The sequence below is a fragment of the Hippocampus bargibanti genome, linkage group LG03 (assembly GCF_051943395.1).
Source record: "Hippocampus bargibanti isolate YZ-2025 linkage group LG03, ASM5194339v1, whole genome shotgun sequence".
Classification (NCBI taxonomy): domain Eukaryota; kingdom Metazoa; phylum Chordata; class Actinopteri; order Syngnathiformes; family Syngnathidae; genus Hippocampus; species Hippocampus bargibanti.
In genome coordinates this window covers 26,836,927-26,852,393 of record NC_142736.1, presented here as the reverse complement: position 1 = coordinate 26,852,393, position 15,467 = coordinate 26,836,927, and positions in this window count along the sequence as shown.

Below are 15,467 nucleotides of genomic sequence, written 5' to 3'. Positions count from 1 at the left end.
CGTGCAAACTTTACACGTGAGGGCTTGAGTCGAGATTCAAACCCAGAATCTCAGCGCTGTTAGGCAGACGTGTTAATGACGAGCACATTGCGTCACCCGATTTAAACCTATTAAAGGCTTACGTCTTTCGCTTGTCAGACTTCAATCCAAATTCCGTTTTGATCCTCTAATAAGCAGTCATTTCAAAAATCTTAGCTAACATTTGAATACGTCACCCAGAAAACCTTCTCAGAGTCAGAGCCACTTAGAAAACACATTGTTCCTGCTGAGCGGAAGTGTAATTCATCAAGGTTCTGGTGCACTCTTAAGAGCAAAAGCAGATGTTAGGCTGATAACGGCAGAACGGAAAGCACTTACTGCATGAAATATATAGGCTCGATGGTTAGGTTCCTACATGGTGTTAAGAGGGACTTAATTGTCACTTACCAGTATACTTCTTCAACAAAAATGGATCGTCTTTATTTGAAACAGCAAACTATTTCATGCTTTAACTCGGTGACCTTATTTTGTTATTGCATTATTGACCGTGAAGTGATCTAGCCACAATTATTTGGTCTTTGCTTGATAGTCATTCAAGCTCAAAAGATAATCAGACTGAGATTTGTCAGAGCTTGGTGTGTTGAGACAGATTGAAGCAAGGACAAATAAGGACTTGTTTCACTGAGATCCTCAACGGTGACCGAGGTCACCTGCAGAACGTTTTGTTTTGTTGACATTGGCCGTGACAGACAAATCACTAGCGTAACCTAAAGAGATAACGGTGAACTATGACTGTTATATAATCATCTTTATCATCTGAGCCCCTTTTTATGCACTCCTATCAACTTTAAAAAATGAGTGAACAGTCAGCTGAATCCAAAGATGTGACCCATACCTTATAAGGGATTGTGTCTCGCATGGGTTTTTAAGACAACAACAACCCTGATCCAACTTGAACCTTGTGTAAAGTACGGTCCATAATGATCAAAAACATGCTGGTGAGTCTTCAATACAAAGATTATTACATTCAAGAACACTTTTATTTCACATGACTCTATCTGCAACATCCACGTGAAAAGTCAGGTGCTAACGACAAGGCACCATATATATTCTCCTCGTCCAACAACTCCGCTGAACCTCAACAATCATTCCGGTGTTTTCCATTGGGTAACAGCAAACGGAAGAGCATGTCAGCCAGCCAGGGCAGCCGACAGTCGGCCACCTGGATCAGTCAGATGCTTCCGCAAATCCGCCGTGCTGTCACACAATCGCGGCGCTGTTCCCGGCTGAAAACTGTGTCCAGCCAGCCGAATAATCAGCTCTGCAGCTAGTCATCCACAAGAGTGATTATATGGCGAGCACATGAGAGAAATGAGTAAATCGCTGATGGAAGGTATTTGCTTCTCAGTGGAAAAATATTCATAGAGATGTAGAAAAGAGGCGAGGTTTCAGCTTCACAGCTGGAAGCTCCAAACTCAAACGCACCAAAAGATGTTCAATTTGGTGTGGAATGATCAACATGCATGACAATCACAAAACACTTGGTGTGGGACTTTTTTATGCCTCTAAAAAAAATTTAACCATAGTGTAGGAAATTGAACATATTGAGACGTACAGTATGAAGCGCCTGCCCATTCAGTATAATCTAAGCAAGGAACACCATTGTAAGAATCGAAAAAGTCAAAATTAAAACTCAGGCATCAAACGAACACAAATAACATTGCTTATAGTATAAATATCGAGTGCAGAGTATGCAATGTCACTTTATTTTAATTTTATGTTAGAAAAGTAAACTTGTTTTAATATGCACATGACAGTTAAAAATTGTGACCCTATAATTGGGATTTTGTTATGGCGACAACCTTTTAGCAGAAGAGAAAGCTGCGTTAAGCAAATTGTAGCCATTCAGTGAAATGTATGTGAAAACCACATGGAGCCCCCTATGCAGTTCCTTAGATTTAATCTGGGTGGGTCAACTGCAAATGTCAGACAGGCCTCACTGGGCCAAGTTAAATGTTAAATGCATTAAACTCCTAAGAAGCAATAAGACCTCTCAAGCAATGCCTGACGTCTATGGACGCCATTGCAGCAGGGAAGGTCCGTATACCTTATTTTAAGTGTGACGTCAAGGAGGCGACAGCCCATAAGAATGATCTGGATGACAATCTGGAGAGGCGTAACTGGTCATCGGTCACTTATGTTGCACATATACAGAAAACTAACAACTCCGATTTATCCACCTGTCACAAAATGTGAACTGAACGTGCACTGCTTTCATCAAAATCAGACAGGTGAACAACCACACTGTGTAACTCATGTCTACCCTATAATGTTTTGGGATTCTTGCAGAAAAGATGAAGTAAATGGGGAAAAGGAAGTGTGTGTGTCCTTGCTCAAGGTATCTCCCCCATGACCTGAAACCGGATAAGCAAAAGAAAATGGATGGATGAATGAATGGATGCGACATGTTGATGGTTTGAGCTCAACATTGTTACTATTTGACTTTAGAGGTCTGAAGGATGCATTCACTGTCTGTGTCCTACCAACAGCACAGGCAAGCGTGGAGAAAATGTATTCATATTAATTCTGTGGATCAATTGTCCATGATGTCAGCCTTCTTTAGTACTCTCAAGTTGATGAGGTCAACGTGCTTCAGGCTAAATGAGGAGTAGATTCTGGCTCATGGCCTCATGTTGTGTGCATAATCATTTGACTCTATACCAAAAGGGTGGGGAAACATTTTCACAGATTCCCTGGCTACAACATGGGGCAGAACTACGCAATCCAGTAAAATGCAATACATTAGATATAGCCACAAAAAAAGGTATGCCTTTATCCCTGTGAGATTCAGTGAAATCTACAACACTCATAATTGAACAAACTTTGACACTGTGTGACTAAAATTGTTGAGTTGTTGTGCTGCTGTAAGGACCATTAAAGCTTTAATAAGATGTACACAGGGATTCTTTGCCCATCATTGCCCAATTAACACCTCTCTTGCACTGTCGCTCAACGTGGGCATTATTTTCTTTGGAAAGACACAGCTCCTGTATTCAATGTATGCTATAGGCTATACTGGGGTGCACAAAGGAGCACATGTGTCATTAGTGACACTTTACATTCGCACCACGCACGGCTTGTCTCCCCTTCAGGGAGGTTTAGGCTGCATCTATTGCGGAGGAGCAGGGAAGACTTGGGTGGGGCGGGGGCGTAGTTTTATCCTCAACATCTGCTCAACATCCCAACACGAGAAATTGTTATTTTTTCTATGTATTTTTTATTATTATTTAAAAAAACAACACCAACAAAAACAGTTGTGTTAAGTTAATACTGTCTACTTGTTATCTAATTTACAACAGATTATTTTCTTACAGACAGGGCTTTTTTAGGTGTTCAATTACCTTACATGTTTCGGCGTGTGGTTTCGCCTTCGTCAGAGTGTCACCACTGTGACGGAAGTACACGCCGAAACAGGTAAGATAATTGAACACCTAAAAAAGCCACTGTCTGTAAGAAAAGAACTATTGTAAATTAGACCAACAAAAACAGTTACAACATGACTCTCCTTTACTGTCATTTCACTAAAGACACTGTTAAAATCATAAGGGTGACCATTTTATAGAATGACATCTGTATTTTGAAAGTAATTTAGAATGGGCAGTGATAAATCTCAGAGCGCTAGTTAGCTAGCTATCGTTCGAGCTAACTAGCTAGCTAGCTAGCTAGCTGTTTTAATAGATTTTGTCGCGGGTCACATTGGAGTTACATCTGCCCTCTGTGGGCCATTATGTCAGTCAGAACACAAACTATTTGTCAAATTTTAACATTATTAATAACACATGATAATTTCATAGTTCAGAAGAGATTTTAGCAAGGATTATGCAAATTGACACATTGGATTTGCTTTGGCGGGCCACATAAAATGATGTGGTGGGCCAGATCTTGGGCTTGACACCTGTATGTGATAATACAAACTGTACTTTTTTTGAAATTAATCCTGTTTTGTTTTGTTTTCTGAAAACAGGCCATGTCACCGTATCTTAAAGTTTGTCATTGTGGTGACACTTGGAAAAATACTGGATGTATTTCTTACAGTGGCACTCATCATAAAAACTTTGAGAACCGCTGGTCTATAATAATATACGGTCTGCAGAAATTGTCGGAGTCCTTTAGGATAGACTGGTGCTTAGGCAGTATGTCGTAATTATAACAAATAATCATGTTAGAATACAATGTGCTAGATAGCATGTGATATTAGAGATATACATGATTATGTTAGCAATATTTTTCGACATGAAATGTATTGTCGCTGATAATACTCAACATAATAGAGCCTCTAGAGCCGTCCTTGCATTGAACACACAACACAAGAATAGAATAGACGTGGCCTCTGCTTCAGCACAATAGGGTGTGACAACATGGAATTACTGCCTCCGCATTGGCCTTTTTATTTCCCTGCAGCTCGGAATGGCGGTCAGACAGGGGCAGGGCTATACATTTGGAATAATCACCAGCCCTTATACAAGAACACCATGGCAACTTGTGGACAAACGTGTCACTCTGCTCTAAAAAAAAAAATATGAGAGCACTCATTGAAGCGCGGATCTCTGCCAAAGCTGTGAATAAAGTAAAAAAAAAATCTCTCTTGTGGCGAGTGACAAATCCATGTGTCCATACCCTGGACCGATTGCCAAAAAAACGGCCACTTTGAATGAGATTCACACCCATGGGCAATTAAGAGTCTTCAATGAAGCAGGCAACAAAAAAATAAGAGTTCCAATGCATGTTTTCATCTCAAATCAATATTTATACTATTATGTATTCATTATGTTAATATTTGACTAAATGCAAATCAATTTTATTATAATGGTAATATAAAATGTCACTAGCAATTTTCATGATAATAATAATAATAATACATTTCATTTATACGCGCCTTTCAAAACTCTCAAGGTCACTTTACAATAACAAGATACGTTTTTCATGAGTCTGGAATTAGTATCGCCAGTATATTTTTGGTTTCTTTAAGCAGAAAAAGTGCCACGGGATGCTGGTCAAGTCATACATTGAAGCACAAGTGCCAAAAACCCGAGGTTGACTGAGCCACTGGGAGGTGAGTTGCAGGTGAAAGATGAGTCGAGTTGAAAGAAGGCGAGGACTATCAATCATTGATGCAATGACACATGTGAAGAGTCAGACGGAGAGAACAAACACTCCTCTCTCAAGACGAAGGGCTGTCATAGTGGGCCAAGCCCGCTGAGGCCACCCCATTCACTTGAGTGAATAGTCAGAGGACATGATGCATACGTGTGACATTGTGTCTAACTAACGAACAAAGTCAGTTCGTAGTGATAGCTCACATCCTGTCCTTTAACGTCATCCTTCACCTCCTGATGTGCCACAACAACCATCAGACACTATATAGTTAGACTTTTTAAATGCCTCCAAGGAGGGTGATGTGAAATGTTGTCAGACGTTATACTGCAGTGGAAAAGATGGTGCATTAAAAGGCTGAAATGGGGAGATTCAAGGTTCATTGTGAAATAAGAGGTGCCTTCATAAGCACCCAAATGTTGCTAACAAACATTCCGCTGGTTGTTGATGATTACATGCTTATGCTAATATAAACAATTAAAGGACAACCGACGTCTACGGACAAGTTGTGTCCATAATTTGTAAAATGGCTTCAAATGACTTCTACTGAGCGTATTTCACAAAGATTCCGCCGCATATAGCTATTTACGTTTTAAGACTCGCGCTGAATATTCAGGAAGTCTCGTTTTTGAGTTGGTGACGATTCCGTACGTGACGTCACCGAAAATAAAGGCACATTGTAGCAGTCCTTCCATCATGTCAATGTATTTTGCTGTACTTGTTTGCTCTGAAAACCTCGTGTTGCACCAAAAAGCCGCCAGAAGAGTGCGACCAAGCTCCGTGGAAGGAATTTATCAGCCGGTGGAAACGGGCTGACTAATTTCCTACATGGCTTTTTCGCCATTTTCTGCCTCCCTTGGGTGCGACATTTCCCACCCCTGATGCCTCAAAATGACTATAAATTCTTTAATCGATTGCAAACATGTATGCTTTCTTCTTCAGAACTATTTGAATCATATTCATAACTGGATGTGTAACAAGAAAGCATATTTTCCGAATCTGAAGCCATTGTTTTGATTCTCCAGCAATGCAAGACGTCTTGGCGTGATGTCACGAACTGGGGGCGGGACTTTCTGAAAATGCCCAATTCGCAACTCATTTTTTTGCAGATTTTGGACACTTTAAGTCATTTGTATTGGTGTTTTGCATTTGAATAAAAATATCATATTGTGTGTTTTGGGTATTTTAGATGCTATAAAACGTTTTTCTGATGTCAGTTCGGAAACAAAAAAATGATGTCGGTTGTCCTTGAAGTTAGATTTTTTTTCTGAAAACTATAACATTTGTCAGTGTCATGTAACCACATTTGGTGAGTTCCAGAGGTCAATATTGCCATTTCGCTCTGAAATCATTCAAATAGGGTTGAAATAGATTAAAACGTGGAACTGTTGCTGCTTGGAATTGAAGCGGATCTACGTGGGACAGGAGATGTGAGACCGTCTCTTTTCGTCAAAGGATGCTACAGCTTCATGTTTGCTTGCAACATTTAGCTTGTAGCAGATGTGCACATTTCACCATGACGTCCCTGATCCACCGGTGAAAAGGATGCTTTGAAGCTCTCCTCTTTCATCTAGAACTGCTTCATTCAACAAAGAGGGGGCAAAAATTATTTAAGATTGAATGACTCACGTTATTTGTTGTTTTTTCTTTTCCTTGTTCTTTTGACTTCAAGATGGTGCAGCGAGAGTGTCTGCCTTTACAGCAAGCCCTGTATTTTTTTCCACTTCTTTTCCTTTGCACTTAATCCAACCACTTTCAGGATGATGACGTGTTCATATTGAAGCGACGTGTAATTCTGGGGATCTGGCTGTTAAGCCAACATGACACCAGGTGAAAATTGTTGGTGGTTAGTTATTAAAAAGTTGAAGCTCACTTGAATAAGCCTTTTCTTGATGGTGTGCTGATCACAAATTAATCTTATTTACAAGTGACATGATGACGAAACGCCATATGTGTCCTAAAAAAATCAACCCTTGAAAGGCTTTACTCAAAAATATGACATTAAACATCACAGAAAAGTGGAATAAAAACAAGTCTTTGAAAATGGACCACATGAATACCAACCTTATTGGCAATTAAGTCTAATGAGCGCAAAGAGATATCCGGCTTCTTTAATGAATACAACTCTCTGTTCTACCACCAAAACAACATATGCCGACTGAATAGTCATCGTTGCTCATCTTGTCACACTACAGATATGAGGATAACCTTTGACTGTTAGATCTAATGGACACTTGAGAACACGTATCAATGACACATGCATCAGACGGAAGAGGCACAATTTAGTGACCTGCACTTTGCTGATGCAAGTACTTTGAGCTTTCTGAGGGAATGTTTCATTATTGCACCATGGATTCCATTTCCTTTGAATTCATAAGAAAAAAAATACAGCGATAACCGGTTTAGATAGTAAGGTTCAGATAAAAAGCCTCATGGGAGTATGGAAAAAAAGATATATTTTATTGAATGTATGTTCTATTAGAGTGTCTAAAAGTAAAACGCGAACAATAAAAGTCAAAGTAACTGAATAAAAGGTGAATTTATTGACACAAAAAAAAACTCCTGGAGTGGCATTCCAGTATGTGATGTACCGCTGTAACTATTTCTGCTCATTTTACAACACTAGACCTAATCCTAATAAATCTTTGAACCATGCACCTATTTTCTTGCCTTCGTTAGGTTCAAGGACAAGCCAGGGGTAATTTGGAATCTCCAATTGCAGGAAGTACAAAGCCATTTAACTTGCAGTATATCTTTTTTTTTTTTGTCGTGGGCAGCATAGTTACCAGAGTTTTAGGAATTTATGAAATAAATGTCCTGAAGAATGAATGACTCGCTGTGTCTTCGCCCTACCCACTCTCGAAGACTTGCACACTGCAAGAATCCAAACTAGGGTGCGGAAAATCATACTGGACCCTCCGCACCCTGCCCTCCATCTTTTCCAGCTACTCCCCTCAGGCAGGCGCTACCGATCCATGAGCATCAAATCCAGCAGACATTTAAACAGCTTCTTCCCCCAAGCCATTAACTCTTTGAACAGTAGCCCAAATTGAACTGTATAGTGTCTCTTTGCAATTTTTTTGATGATGATACTAGTGCAGCGTGTTTGACCGGAAACAAATTCCTTGTGTGTTCTACATACTTGGTAATAAAGATGATTCTGATGTTGTCGTATTATTTGTTATTTAGTTTTTTTGCCTTTTTTACTTTATGTTACTTCCGGGTTGAGTGAACGCTGGTGCATGTGGCTGCCGCTGCTCACCCGTGGAAAATAAATATCTCGTGACTGTAAAGTGTCCTTGAGAGTTTTGAAAGGCGCTTATAAATGAAATGTATTAATATTATTATTATATACATGCACCCCCCCCCCCCCCAAGCACCAAATATTATTCAGATGAATACCGCAGCCAAAAGCGTTATATTTAAAATCACCGTCCATTGTCATGCTGGTGGAGGATGACATCACTCACCAAATGTATTCTATTATCCCACTTGTATCTGCTTTGGGTTTCATATCAGTTGCATTTTATTATTTACCATTTCAAAACACCGCTCAGAAGAAAGTCAAGCCTGACGACAAAAGAACGGCAAGAGTGGAACAACCAAGCGTTGCCATGGAAATGCGACTGGTCAATGACATTTCTATTTTCAGCATCACATTTGGAAAAGGAAAGCAAACCTACCTCGGGGTAATTCATGGTTTCATTTGCAACTAAATTGACTTTTAAACCATTTCATGTACTTTTTCTGAAGCCTGAAAAGTACTCAAAACAAATCTGGCCAATGTATGCTTTTGGCCGTTTAAAGAAAGTGGCAATAGCTGCAAAAGGGAAAGGATCACTTCGACGGCCTCTCATGAAGACATCCTGCCCCTGGAGGGCCTGTCAGCACAGTCACCTTTGACACTGCGAACTCCCAATGAGACCAAATCTGAGCCTTGTAGCCTTAAATAGACACACAGCTTTGGGAAACTGAGTCGAGTCGGCGAGGGAAGTTGCCCTTGTTAATTGTCGGTCTCTTCCAGAGAGGTGCACATAACCTCATTTTAACCCACAGGTGTCAAAGTCAAGGCCCGCGGGCCAAATCCGGCCCGCCACATCAATTTTTTTCGGCCCGCGAAAGCAAATCAAACTTGTTAAATTCCATGATGATTGCTAAAATCTGAGCCAAAATTTCATATTTTTGGATGTCAACCACAATAAAAGTCATTATTCTTGACTTCAGATGTGAAAACGAGTTATTCATTAATTTGCTGTGTGCTCTATATGTAATATTTGAAGGGATTTAAACATTCTAATGGGTTCCCCAAATTCATAACGGCCCTCGAGAGGAAACCATGTGGCCCCCGGCAAAAAATGACTTTGACACCCCTGGTTTAACCCAATCCTTAATTCTCACCGTGTGAACACACTGTGGTATTCACATTGCTGCCAGATTTCACACATCTGTGCGACAATCCTGGGACTAAACAAACTAACTTCAAGCCAGTTTTTTGATGTCATATTTCTGCATTTTTTTTCTGGCATAAGCTCCACATATACACTATAAATGTAAATGAAGACTGCAATGGCAAGTAGTCAAACAATGAGTAGCCAAGGCCAAACAATCTTAATTCAAGGCAGCACCAAATTTATACATGATATTTTTAACTATCTTATGCATATGCATGCATTTTGCTATTGAATTTCAAGTATTACTGAGAAATTAAAGAAATAAACTAGGTTGGTACTCTAATTTCATGGCAAGTCAAAGTGTTTTGCTTTTTCTACTTTCATTTCTTTCATAACTTTGCTGCTGTGAAATGTAAATTTCTCCACTGTGAGACTAATAAAGGAAAATCCAATCCAATCCAAAGGATGGTGTCAATCTGCACAGGGGTAGGCTAGATTGGGTTTGGTCTATTCAGACGCGCTTGACACAATTAACTGTGGCTTTTTTTCGGGCTGTTGAAAACAATCGACTTGCTTCACGGCCAATCGAGGGGACTCTTTTCAACACCTTTAAAAATGGATGCACCAGAGGGGCAAGACTTCACCAAGTGTTAAAAAAAAAAACGACGAATGATTACAAGTATGACTGACAAACTAGTTGTTTTGTTGCATCGTATAACACAAAAGGCCAATGCCTGAAAAGGAGCACGCAAAGTGTAAGATAAATGAATGAAAGTGTGTCACATTTGTTCCTTGCCAGTCATACCAACTATGGTAGTTAAAAAGTAAGGTACAGTCAAACCTCGGTTTTCGAACGTCTCGGTTCTCGTCCAATTTGGTTTTCAACCAAAAAAATTGGGGTTTCGGTGCATCAGCCCCACATCACGGCACCAAAGAAAGCAAATGGAAGTGGGAAATGTGGTGAAGACAAGAGGAAAATAGTCTGCAAAAACATAGAATTAAGATGGATTTGATCTTGTAATATGTCTTTGTTCGTTAAGGAGTTTGTGATGCTGAAATTGACCATTAGCAGCATTCTAAAAAAGAAAGACAATAGAAAGTCGGTGATGTGGCTAAAGGATCTGTGTGTTCAGTAAATAAAGGCCACTGTAAAGTGTCCTTGAGAGTTTTGAAAGGCGCTTATAAATGAAATGTATTATTATTAAATATATGACGTGGAAAACGTTTGCTTATTTTCATCAAAGAGAAGCAAGGAGGGTGAAATAGTCTGAGCCAAGATTCAATTTACATCAAAGCAAATGCAGAAAGATTTTGGAAAAAAAGATCATAGCATTGGTCCTGAAAAGTATGCTTTTAAAGCAAGCAGAGGATGGTTTGAAAAGATTTGTGTGCCCTGTGATTGGCTAGCAACTGGCCCAGGATTTCCTACTGCCCAAGACAGCTGGGATAGGTGCCAACACACTCTGCGACAGACAGAGATAGATATTTTTATGTTCCAATATTAATGTTCATGTTAAAACTGGTGAAAATAAAATATATGACAGTTTGTTTTATAGTGTATTTTACAAATGACCTGCTCTTTTAGTATGTGTCTGTACAGTTTATGCTGTTAGGTAGTCGAAAGTGCTTTTAAAAAGTTGTTTTCTAGACTTGGAACATTTTTTTAATGACATTGATTGTAATAGGAAGTGCTGATTCGGTTTGAGAACAAATCAGTTTTCAAACAGGTTTCTGGAACGGATTATGGTCGAAAGTCAAGGTATCATCGTACTGTCCAGAAAAGTCCTCATGAAGACGTGCTGTTCTGGAGTTCTTTTACCTTCTGGTAGGAAAGAACACACTCTGGATAAAGTAAAAAAATGTCAGTGTTTTTATTTAGCTGAATGTGACACACTCTTTTGCAACCTCAATCGATTTAACATTCCACACAACTATCTTTGGATACGTTTATCATCAACTCACACGCACGACTCCTCCATGAGGTGGCGTCTCCAATTCTATGAATCATGTGTAAGCAGACTGAATCAATTTCAACAAATTAAGTAGAATTTTTGCCCTTGTGTGCAAGCTACCACGTGCAGCTGCACAGGAACGTGCATGATGACAGACAAGAAAATACATTTTTTTTTCCCCCTTGGAATGAGTATTTCATGCAATTGAATTGTCTGGGGATATGTTTTGAATGTGAACGTGAACTTGAGCTGCCTCAACACGCCCAACATGTAAGTCTCAGCGAAGTACATGAGTACCATGAGCTCATGCTGTTACGCCCAACCAAAACACACCATGGATCCAACAGGAAAACAGAGTCATTTGGACAAACACCGTTTAAGCCTCAGTTGCATGTTGCTTCCTATATTATGTGGTTAATAATTGGTGTGGGTGAGTAAAGAAACCCCCATTGTTTCAAACAGAGTGATCCTTAATGTTGACAACTGACAAAAAATGAGCATAAAAGCATACGGCATCAGTGTATAAAGAAATCCAATTGAATATTTATATCACCAAGTTAGCTATAGTTGCTCACTATATTTGAAACAAGTTAGACATGAGGTATTCTAGGCATGCACATGCTCATGAATCAGCTATGTTTTTTTTAAAGAAAAGTCAACCTGATGACCAATAGTACTTGCAAGCCAAAAGGCCTTCTGCTAATTCTTGCCTCTTCCTCCCCTCTCACAGTCTGTTTCTCATTCACTGTTATGCAACATGCTTCTTTTCCCCACAACCAGATGTCGAAAGCACATCTCCTTTGGACAGACAATCCGATATTTACTGTCTTAACTGGGGGTACTCATATTCCGTTTTTAACAACCTAACCTATTTTTAAAATGCACGAGACCCTAAAGAGGAACAAGTGGACATATATGAGCTGCCCTTGTAGTGTGCATCACTTATGATGACTAACACAGCACACCGCATATATCTGTACTGTATGTCCACTGAAAATCGCCAGCCTTCTCCCACAAACAAGAAGTTGTTGTAGTACCAAGACATTCCTGTATGAGGCAGCATGGCAACGCAGGGAAAACAATAATGACTAGTAGTAGAAGAAGAAATTGAAGATCCGAGGTTACTGATAAGGTTGTAGTCTATGTTGACCACATAGCACGATGAAACTCTTGAAGACTCTTGAAAACTTGAAAACTCTTCTTTCTATACATTTTTATTGTGCCGAATGACTTATGAAACACATTTTCAGTCAACACAACCAGCAAGCTCTGTCTCTTTAATTATCAGTACGGTATTGGTACGTTTCACATTAAACTCAACTTCGTGGGGTTAGGCGAGTATATCATTATGTTTAAATATAGAACATTCCTTACAAGGTCGACATAGGACCACCAAAACCCAGATTCGATCTTTTAACCCCAGAACTATGATACAGATGTGCGAACGAAAACAACTCACATAAAACGGGGTTGGTAGGGAAAAGAAATACAAATCTGCAATATCTCTACATTATTTTATTTAAGATATGTGACATGTGTAAATAAGTTTTATCTAATGGCTTCCTATTCATATGTATGGTATTCCTTGAAGTTGTACTGTCATGCTTTTCAGAAACTACAGATGAAAAATTGCCTCCTGGTTGACAATGACATTTTAAAGGACAACCGACATCAATTTTTTTGTTTCCTAACTGACATCAGAAAAACGTTTTATTGCATTTAAAATACCCAAAACACACAGTATGATATTTTTATTCAAATGCAAAACACCATTAAAAATGACTTAACGTGTCCAAAATCGGCTAAAAATTGAGCTGCGAATTGGGCATTTTCAGAAAGTCCCGCCCCCAGTTTGTGACGTCACGCCAAGATTTGGAGAATATGCTTTCTTGTTACACATCCAGTTATGAATATGATTCAAATAGTTCTGAAGAGGAAAGCATACATGTTTGCAATCGATTAAAGAATTTATTCCGTGCCATTTTGAGGCAACAAAAAACAAAAAAAGAGGCAGAAAATGGCGACCAAGCTCCGGTGAAAAATTAATCAGCCCGTTTCCACAGGCTGATAAATTCCTTCCACGGAGCTCGGTCGCCCTCTTCTGGCGGCTTTTTTGGTGCAACACGAGGTTTTCAGACCAAACAAGTACATCAAAATACATTGACGTGATGGAAGGACTGCTACAATGTGTCTTTTTTTGGGTCAGTGGCGTTCCTTCAGTGATCTCGTCACCAACTCAAAAACAAGACTTCCTGAAGATTCAGCACAAGTCTTAAAACGTAAAATATAGCTATATGCGGTGGAATCTTTGTAAAATACGCTCAGTAGAAGTCATTTGAAGCCATTTTACAAATTATGGACACAACTTGTCCGGAAACGTCGGTTGTCCTTTAAAACCACGTTTCATTGTGTGTTTTATGAAATTAGTTTGACCCCTTTCAGGTGAATCATTTCATCCAATCTAAACTTTGAATGTACATAATCGCTAACAGTTGTTTCTGTTCACATTGTAAGATTGTAAGATTTGTTTTGGGACACAAAATAGCAGCGGTACCATCCGACTAGATCCATTTGAATCCATTCAATTCAAGGCAATCCTCTAAGACAGGGGTCGGGAACCTTTTTGACTAAGAGAGCCATAAAAGTAAAATATTTAGAAATGTTTTTCAGTGAGAGCCGCACGCACGTGCGCGCGTACATACGCGCGCGCGGCCACTTTTCAACAAAATATCAGAATGTATTATTTAAAATAACTTTGTGATAGTACTCACCGTTAACATGAATGGTTTTCCGTTCCTCGTGATTGGTAAAAATCCAGGCAAACGATCGGAATGAAATTCAATTTGCCGGTCCAGAGGCGAAGTTACTGCTAGCTAGCCTGCACACGGCTCATAAACTTCCACACTTGCTATCTGCAATCTACTTCTCGCAGAAGTATGTTGATGCTAACGTTAACATGGGGCTTGTTAAAATGTAACTGACATTCGACTGTTTCATCGATGGTATTGTTTCATTGCAAATTAGAATCAGAACATTTTCTCTCCTCTAATGTTCCGGTGCATTAACGCTGAAGTGCACTAGTTAGGCCCATTTAAAGGGGTGTTTACCTGTTTCAACTTGACGGCCACTATCATCCAATCAAAATTGCGCTTTCTGCCAACCCAGCTCAGTGACATCCAATCAAAATTGCGCTTTCCGCCAACTGCAGCCGCAACGGGAAATGAAAGGCGAAAAAACGAAAATATATATTTAGTTATATCGGCGAGCCATATGCAATCATCAAAAGAGCCATATATGGCTCGCGAGCCATAGGTTCCCGACCCCTGCTCTAAGACCACCCTTTCTCTTATAACTGTGCACATTTTTCTTTGTTTATTGTCCTACGAGCAATCCAAAATAAATATGCAGATGACCATCTTTCCTAAAGGTGAACCCAGGGAGCACGAAAATGTTGGATTCACTGCTAAGATTCTGGACAACTCTTAGCCCCCACACCCTCGGCGTATAATGGCGACACTATCCTTCCTTATCAGTAAAGTAAAGAATAGTTGGGGTGTTTATATTCAGGGGGCTATTTTGTGGAGATGTACTTGAGGCTCTGCTGGTCAGAGTTAAACGCGAGCTGTTGCTGCCCTCTAGTGATAGATTTGGCAGAACGTGTTATAAGGTAAATCTATCCATACATCAATCCATGATCCGAGCAGTAAATTTACCCTCAGGAGGGTTGCTGGCGTGCTGGAGCCTATCCCACCATGTACTGCAATAATGTCATCATTTGGGTTATACAGCAAGACAATGAATGGACAAAAATATTGATGGAGTATTCATGGAGTGTACTTGAAAGTATCCACATCTCAACCCAATACAAAATTGTGGAGGGAGAAACAGCTTGAACTTTCCGAATATCTGAATCTACGTGTTTGCTTTCAACATTTGGCTTGTAGTCGACTGAGTGAGTTGCTTGTTCTGTAGCCACAAAGGGACATAGGTC